The sequence below is a fragment of the Carlito syrichta genome, unplaced genomic scaffold (assembly GCF_000164805.1).
Source record: "Carlito syrichta isolate Samal-C Ts95f unplaced genomic scaffold, Tarsius_syrichta-2.0.1 Scaffold287988, whole genome shotgun sequence".
In the NCBI taxonomy this organism is placed as follows: Eukaryota; Metazoa; Chordata; class Mammalia; order Primates; family Tarsiidae; genus Carlito; species Carlito syrichta.
The window spans coordinates 327,382-334,086 of NW_007232084.1; the positions used below are offsets into that span (position 1 = coordinate 327,382).

General features: G+C 38.7%; 1 protein-coding gene across 4 annotated transcripts in view; it reads right to left on the reverse strand.

The window, feature by feature from the left end:
* LSM6 (LSM6 homolog, U6 small nuclear RNA and mRNA degradation associated) overlaps positions 1–196 on the reverse strand; it is a 13,822-nt gene extending 13,626 nt beyond the window's left edge. The window contains exon 1 of one of the 4 annotated variants that reach the window (XM_008053247.1): positions 103–196. The gene's annotated coding sequence lies outside the window, so the exon portion shown is untranslated. Of the gene's footprint in view, positions 1–53 lie in introns of all 4 variants that reach the window. The other 3 variants (XM_021710063.1, XM_021710064.1, XM_021710066.1) reach the window with 3 other exon arrangements.
* Positions 197–6,705: the final 6,509 nt, after the last annotated feature.

The window sequence follows — 6,705 nt, forward strand, 5'->3', positions numbered from 1 at the left end:
GGCCGCCGCTCCCCAGACGCTGCGCGGCGCGAGAGAAGCTCGGGGCCTCGAACCTGTGGCTCCGCGCGGCCCCGGCCGCGGCCCGCGCAGCCGTGCGCTCACCTCGCGGCCGGGATCCGGAACCCTTGCTCCCCGCGCCCCACAAGCCCAGCCTCCGCGGAGCAGCGCAGCCCAAACCGAAACCGCCGAGGCAACGGCGCACAGCCAATCAGCGTTTTACTCGGCTACGGCGGCTCGCGGGGGCCGAAAAATCCGGCCCGCGCCGAAGCGCGCAAATCCAAGAATCCTGGTTTGTTTGATCGCCAAATGGGCGCAGTGGAATTCTCTCTAACAGAAATCCGAATGCAAAACATACGCTACAAAACCAAAAATCCAAAAACCTGGAAATGAGCTTTTGGGAAGGATTTCTTTACAGAAACGTAAGAAATAACCTGAAGTCATCGGAAACTGGAATTTACCGTGAAAGTAATGACTGTGCATATCCAGAAATGTCCTTGAATAAAGTAAAGAAATAAATAAAACAAACGCCACAAGTCTTTAAATCCACCTTTGGATATTGATTAGCTGGGTGAAGACGAAGTCATTATTAACAAGAGACTGTTTCCATGGCAATGCTAATTGATATAAAAATAATTCCAATCACTCAAGTAACTGAATTATAATGACATTAATTGCGTTACATTACAAACTAGTCCCCGATGGAAATGGTGTGCAGACATTATTTAAGTGCTGCTATGGGAACTTGATTTGGAATTTTGCATGAATTCTCAATATTCTTGCTATTAATGGAGTGGAAGTGAAAACACAAGAAAATTGTTGCACCAAGACTTGATTCCTTTTTTCCTTACACCCTCATTAGCTTAAAACTTATACTTTAAATCGATTTATGAGTTGTAACAGTATAAACAAAATGATAATATCTTCAAACAACAGATCTTTAAACCCATTAAGTGTTACAAGATCTAAGATGCATACTTTTTTTCTAAAGCAGAGTTTCTTCCTGTAGCTAAAGACAAAAGAAATGAACGACTGGTGACTGGTGGATATCGTGGACAGAACAACTGGGTGTGATTCGGTAAAGAATGAGACTTACATTCTTCTATAAAAGTGCAATTGGGGTAAAGACCAAGCAGTTACACGTTTATTGGAAGGTCTATATTTGAAGTTCTTATAATATAAAATGTAATGTAAAAAAAAAGTTAAGTGAAGTACCATTTAAATCAAATAAGCAGCTGCAAAGAACAAACATAATAGGATATAAAGCCCTGTCCCTAAAAACTATCTTCACAAAAGACATCAAATTGCCCATTCCTCACTGGTTGTTTCAATGATTAAAAAAATAGGTTTTTGATTCATAGCTTCTTTCCCTTTACCATGAAACCCTGGTGGAGCCGTTAAAACTGATGTGATGGACAAGGATAGGGAGTCACTAGGAGTTTTGAGAGTCTGATTCATCTGCAGAGCAGCTACAACCTTTTCCAAGAGGAACCGCTCTGTGAGGGCTCAACTAGACAAATGAGATGGGCACCCTGAATTACTTCATGAATCAAGTTCATTAAAAATGTTGTTCCCAGAAATCCCTCAGTGGCTTAGCATTGACTTTTACTAACTCATGAGGCCATTTTCCACATTTCCCGGGTTTTTGTTTTCAGCCTGTATTATTATTTATGCAAAGAAGACATTGCAAGACCTTTTGGGAGTACTAGTTTATCAAGAACTAGGCTTTGGCTGGGCTTGATGGCTCAGCCTGTCATCCTAGCATTTTGGGAGCCTGAGGCGAGTGGATTGCCTGAGCCCATTGGTTTGAGACCAGCTCGGGCAACTTGGCGAGACCTCATCTCTACAATAAATTTTAAAAGTTAGCTTGGTGTGGTAGCTCATGCTTATAGTTCCTGCTACTTGGAAGGCTGAGGCAGAAGGATAGCTGGAGCCCAGCAAGTCAATGCTGGGGTGGCCATTAAGTGTGTCAGTGTACTCCAGCCTGGACAACAGAGTGAGACTCCAACTCAAAAAAAAACAAAAACAAAAACAAAAACTAGTCTTCAAAACTATAAATACAAATATTAATTGATTAAGAAGTCTTAAAGTCATAAAAATATTTTGGTAAGGTTTAGTTTAACTTAATTTAGTCGTTGGAACTAATCAACCTACATTGTCACATCATTATCACCCAAAGGCCAAAGTTCACATTAGGCTCCATTCTTGGTGTTGCACAATCTACGGGCTTTGACAAATGCATAACAGCATGTGTCCACAATTGTACTATCATACAGAATAGCTTCACTAAAAAAACTCTGTGCTTCACCTGTTATCCCTCCTGATCCCAACCGTTAGCAATTGCTGATCTTTTTACTGTCTCCAACTGTTTTGCGTTTTCCAGAATATCATACAGTTGGAATCATACCAAACATAGTTGGGGATGCACACAGTGCACCACCACACTATGTAGCCTTTTTGGGGCAACTCATTTCTTTTGAGTGCTGGATAATATTCCATTGTCTGGATGTACCACAGTATATTTATTCAGTCACCTTCTAAAGGATATCTTGGTTGCTTCCAAGTTTCAGCAATTATGAACAAAGCTGCTATAAACATCATGTGCAGGGTTTTGTGTAGGAATGAGTTTTCAACTCCTTTGAGTAAATGCCAAGGACTGCAATTGCTGGATCTTACGGTAAGAGTATGTTTAGTTCCGTAGGAAACTGCCAAACTGTCTTACAATGTGGTTGTACCATTTTGCATCCCTACTAGCAGTGAATGTGAGTTTCTGTTGTTCCACATTCTCAGCAGCTTTCAGTGTTTCCAAGGTTTTGGATGTGTAGTGCTGTGTCATTGTTTTTGTAAATTTGTTATTACTTAATGACATATTATGTGGAGTCTCTTTCCCTCTGCTTATTTGCCATCTGTACGTCTTCTTTGATGACGTATCTGGTGTTCAGGTCTTTGACCCATTTTTGAATTGGGTTATTCATTTTTTATTGTTGAGTTTTAAGAGTCCTTTGTATATCTCAGATAATAGTCCTTTATCAGATATGTCTTTTGCAAATGTTTTCTCCCAGTTAGTGATTTGTCTTTTCATTCTCTTGACGACATTATGCTTAAAGTAGACAAAAGATGCTATAAAAACACTAAGGTGAACTTTTGCCACTTCACTGTTTGCTCCATACTTCTATATTTCTTCTACTGTACATGTGCCTTTAAATAACCATGTCCAAAAAAAAAACTATATCCTTCAATGTTTCAAGTTCATAAGAGGAGGTATTATTTCTAGCTTATTTTATCAAACAGCCCTGTAAACTTATGGGTGTTTGTATTATGTTGTTGATGATGATGATTATGATAAATACAAACATGTAATTGGATTGGCTAACACTCTCCAAAGTACATTTTAGTACCCAACATTGATGTTGAGGTTCTAAGAACACTGGCTAGTCTTGTTTGAGCAATATTAACTGGTATGAAGTGCCAGCGTGAACCTGAACCTTTTCTGGACCTTCAGACTGTACAATAAGAACAAATAAGTTGTGACATCCTATGGATACTTGGGGCCACCTTTAATGATAGGATAAAAAATTATCTGTCAAGGAAAACAAGAAGAAAGACATTCCATAGTTGAATATCTTTCAAAAAGTAATATAAGCTTATTGACTGGTGGGCAAATTTCTGAGGAAAAGCAGTATGGCTTTTATTTTTACTCCAAAAAAGGATATATTCTACATCGTGTGTACTTGGCTTCAGATATAACATTTGAGATGTTTAAATAAATATTCAGACTTCATCACCGTCATTTTGGTATGACTTGAATTTTAAAAGAGATGGGATCAGGGTCTGAACTCCTTTAAGGAGCGTCTGCCTGATGCTGTGATGGTTTATGCTCCACCATGAACTCTAGAAAACCTCTCTCAGCTGTAAAATTCAGTGAAATCGGTGTGAAGCTGCCCTTGTATTTTAATCAAGATGAACTTGAAAGGTGAACATTATAAGTGGGAGAAATTATTTATAATTTGGTAATAAAAGTTTATGTCTAACACTCCAAATTTCATACATCTGCTATGTGCTGGCCCTGAGATATAAAACAATTGAAGTTGCCTTTACATTTGGCCTTATATGAAAGGTCATAAATTAGAATGATAGCGTTCGTCCTCTTTCCTAGCTCACAAAATTTCCATATTAACATCTTCACCTCAAACATAAATGGTTACCCAGCTACAAAGAAAAGAGTGGTATTGGCCTTCATGAATTATAGTTTATGTTGGAAATCTGTGGTACATAAGGCTATTCAGCTTGCCACAGAGCACATCTACTTCAGTGAAGGTAATTTTACCATAGTGAAACTAATTAAACCTATATGGCCAATTTGAATAAAATACAGTATATAAAAATTTAGGAATACTTTAGAAATCAGCAAATGGTTGTCAAAGGTATGTGATTCTTTCTACTCTCAACAATGCATTTTTAGGTCGGACACGGTGGCTCATGCCCGTAATACCGGTATTTAGGGAGACTGAAATGGGAGGATTGCTTGATCCCAGGAGTTCGAGACCGGCCTAGACAATATAGTGAGATCTTGTCTCTACAAAAAAAATTAGCCGGGTGTGGTGACGTGTGTGTGAGGCGGAAGGATAGCCTGAGCCCAAGAGGAAGACACTGCGGTGAGCCATGATCAGGCCATAGCTGCCTGGGTGACAGAGTGCGATCCTGATTCAAAAAAGAAAAAAATATTTTTGAGAAACATTTTTATAGGGCTTTTCTCTGTTAGAATACCTGCTACCAAGTTGTGTTGTTTTGTTTGTTTTGTTTTAGAGTCGGGGTCTCACTCTGTAGCCCAGGCTGGAGTGCAGTGGCACAATCAGAGCTCCCAGCAGCCTTAGCCTCCTGGGCTCAAGCAATCCTCCTACCCCTGCCCCCTAAAGTGCTGGGATTACAGGCATGAGCCACTGCACCCAGCCTTGATTTTTTTAAACTATAGAAAAACAAAAAAAAAAAAAAAAATTCATTTTATTATGACATATAATAACTAAGTTCATTTCAAAATATTGATGAATTGGACTAGAACTTCATGTTTAGACTTTCAAAAAAGAGTTTATAGCAAAATCCAGATGTCCTTGATTGCCCAGGGTGAGTTATCGAATCCATATGCTCTTTTGGTGTAAGTGTTTTTTTTGTTTTTTTTTTCTTTTTCACCAGCCCAGTGGTATAGTTAAAATGTAGCATAATATAAACTAGCAAGGCCAAATTCCAGAAAAATTTCAGAATATCAGAACTTCATCCAGGAAGAATACACACATTTAAGAGAAAATTCTGCTTCTCAGTACTTAGCATTAGAATCTGTTTTTCCCAATTCTGGATTAGTGAACATAATGTAGCTGAAAATTACCAAAATGGAAGCGTGTCTTAGTCCATTTGAGCTGCTATAACAAAATACCTTAGGCTGGGTAATTTATAAACAATAGAAAGTCATTGTTCATGATTCTGTAGGATGAAAAGTCCAAGATCAAAGTACCAGTAGATTTGGTGTCTAGTGAGGGCATGTTCTTTGCTTCATGGATGGCACCTTCTAGTTGCATTCTTACAAGGAAGAAAGGAGCAAAAGAACTTGCTCAAGCCTCTTATGTAAGCTTACTATTTCTATTCATGTGGGTGGAGCATTTATGACTTAATCACTTCCCAAAGGCCCTGCATCTTGCAACTATCACATTGGATATTAGGTTCTAATATCTAATTTTGAGGAAGACACCAACATTCAGACCAAAGCATAGCATAAGCTCTTTCATCACAATTTTGCTATTCCTAAGTAGCTGGCTTTTTTCTCTCTTGTATAAGGATGAATGAATGTCTCCACAGTAACTGAGTTCCTTGCACTTAAGAAGCACATCTGTTTTGTCTCTAAAACTTTCAGTAGCAGAGACTAGGGGGTGTCTTTTGTGGCCAGTATCTGAATGCATTTCTAGAAAATCACGCATACATAGAAAGAGATCTGTTGTCTCACAAACATCACTTGTTCTCTTTTCACATCTGCTCCCCAAAGAACTGGGGCACTAGAACAAAGAACAGTCATTTACCTTGAGGGCCTTGCATACAAACTCGGTTAAGAATCCTAGCTGCCCTCTCTGAGAAGGAGCGACAAGGCCTTCCTATTCACACTGAAGGACTGAGACAAACAGGTTGAAGAGGACACAAAACATGGAGAGGGAATCCAGTATCCAATATAGTCAAGAACAAGGATAGAATTTACAACTGGTGGATTTTCTAGAATCACACTGGGTGGGGGAGGTAACAAATAATTGGCATAGGCATTTGCTAGATTAGGACCAACCTAACATTGTTTCCAAATGGCAACATGCTTCCTTTTCAACTTTTATATATATATATTTCTCTATGCTTGGCAAAGAAAAGGTACTCCTAAATATAAATGAATAAATAAATGACTGAATGTTGTATTGGTCCCAGGATAAGATGTTCTGAGAACCACAAATTAAATGATTATTCAAGGAAATATAAAAAAGTGAAGGCCTTTGTTATGAACTCTACAGTAATCAGAATCAAAACACTTCTTGAACCTTATCCCCCAACCTCAATCACATAATTAATGAGTTAATTAATATTGCTTCATCACTAAGTGCCAAAAACTTGTGATTCCAGCCCAAATTGGGCTTTTTGCATCCATTTATATTCAGGAGTACTTTTCACTTTCCTAACTAGAAA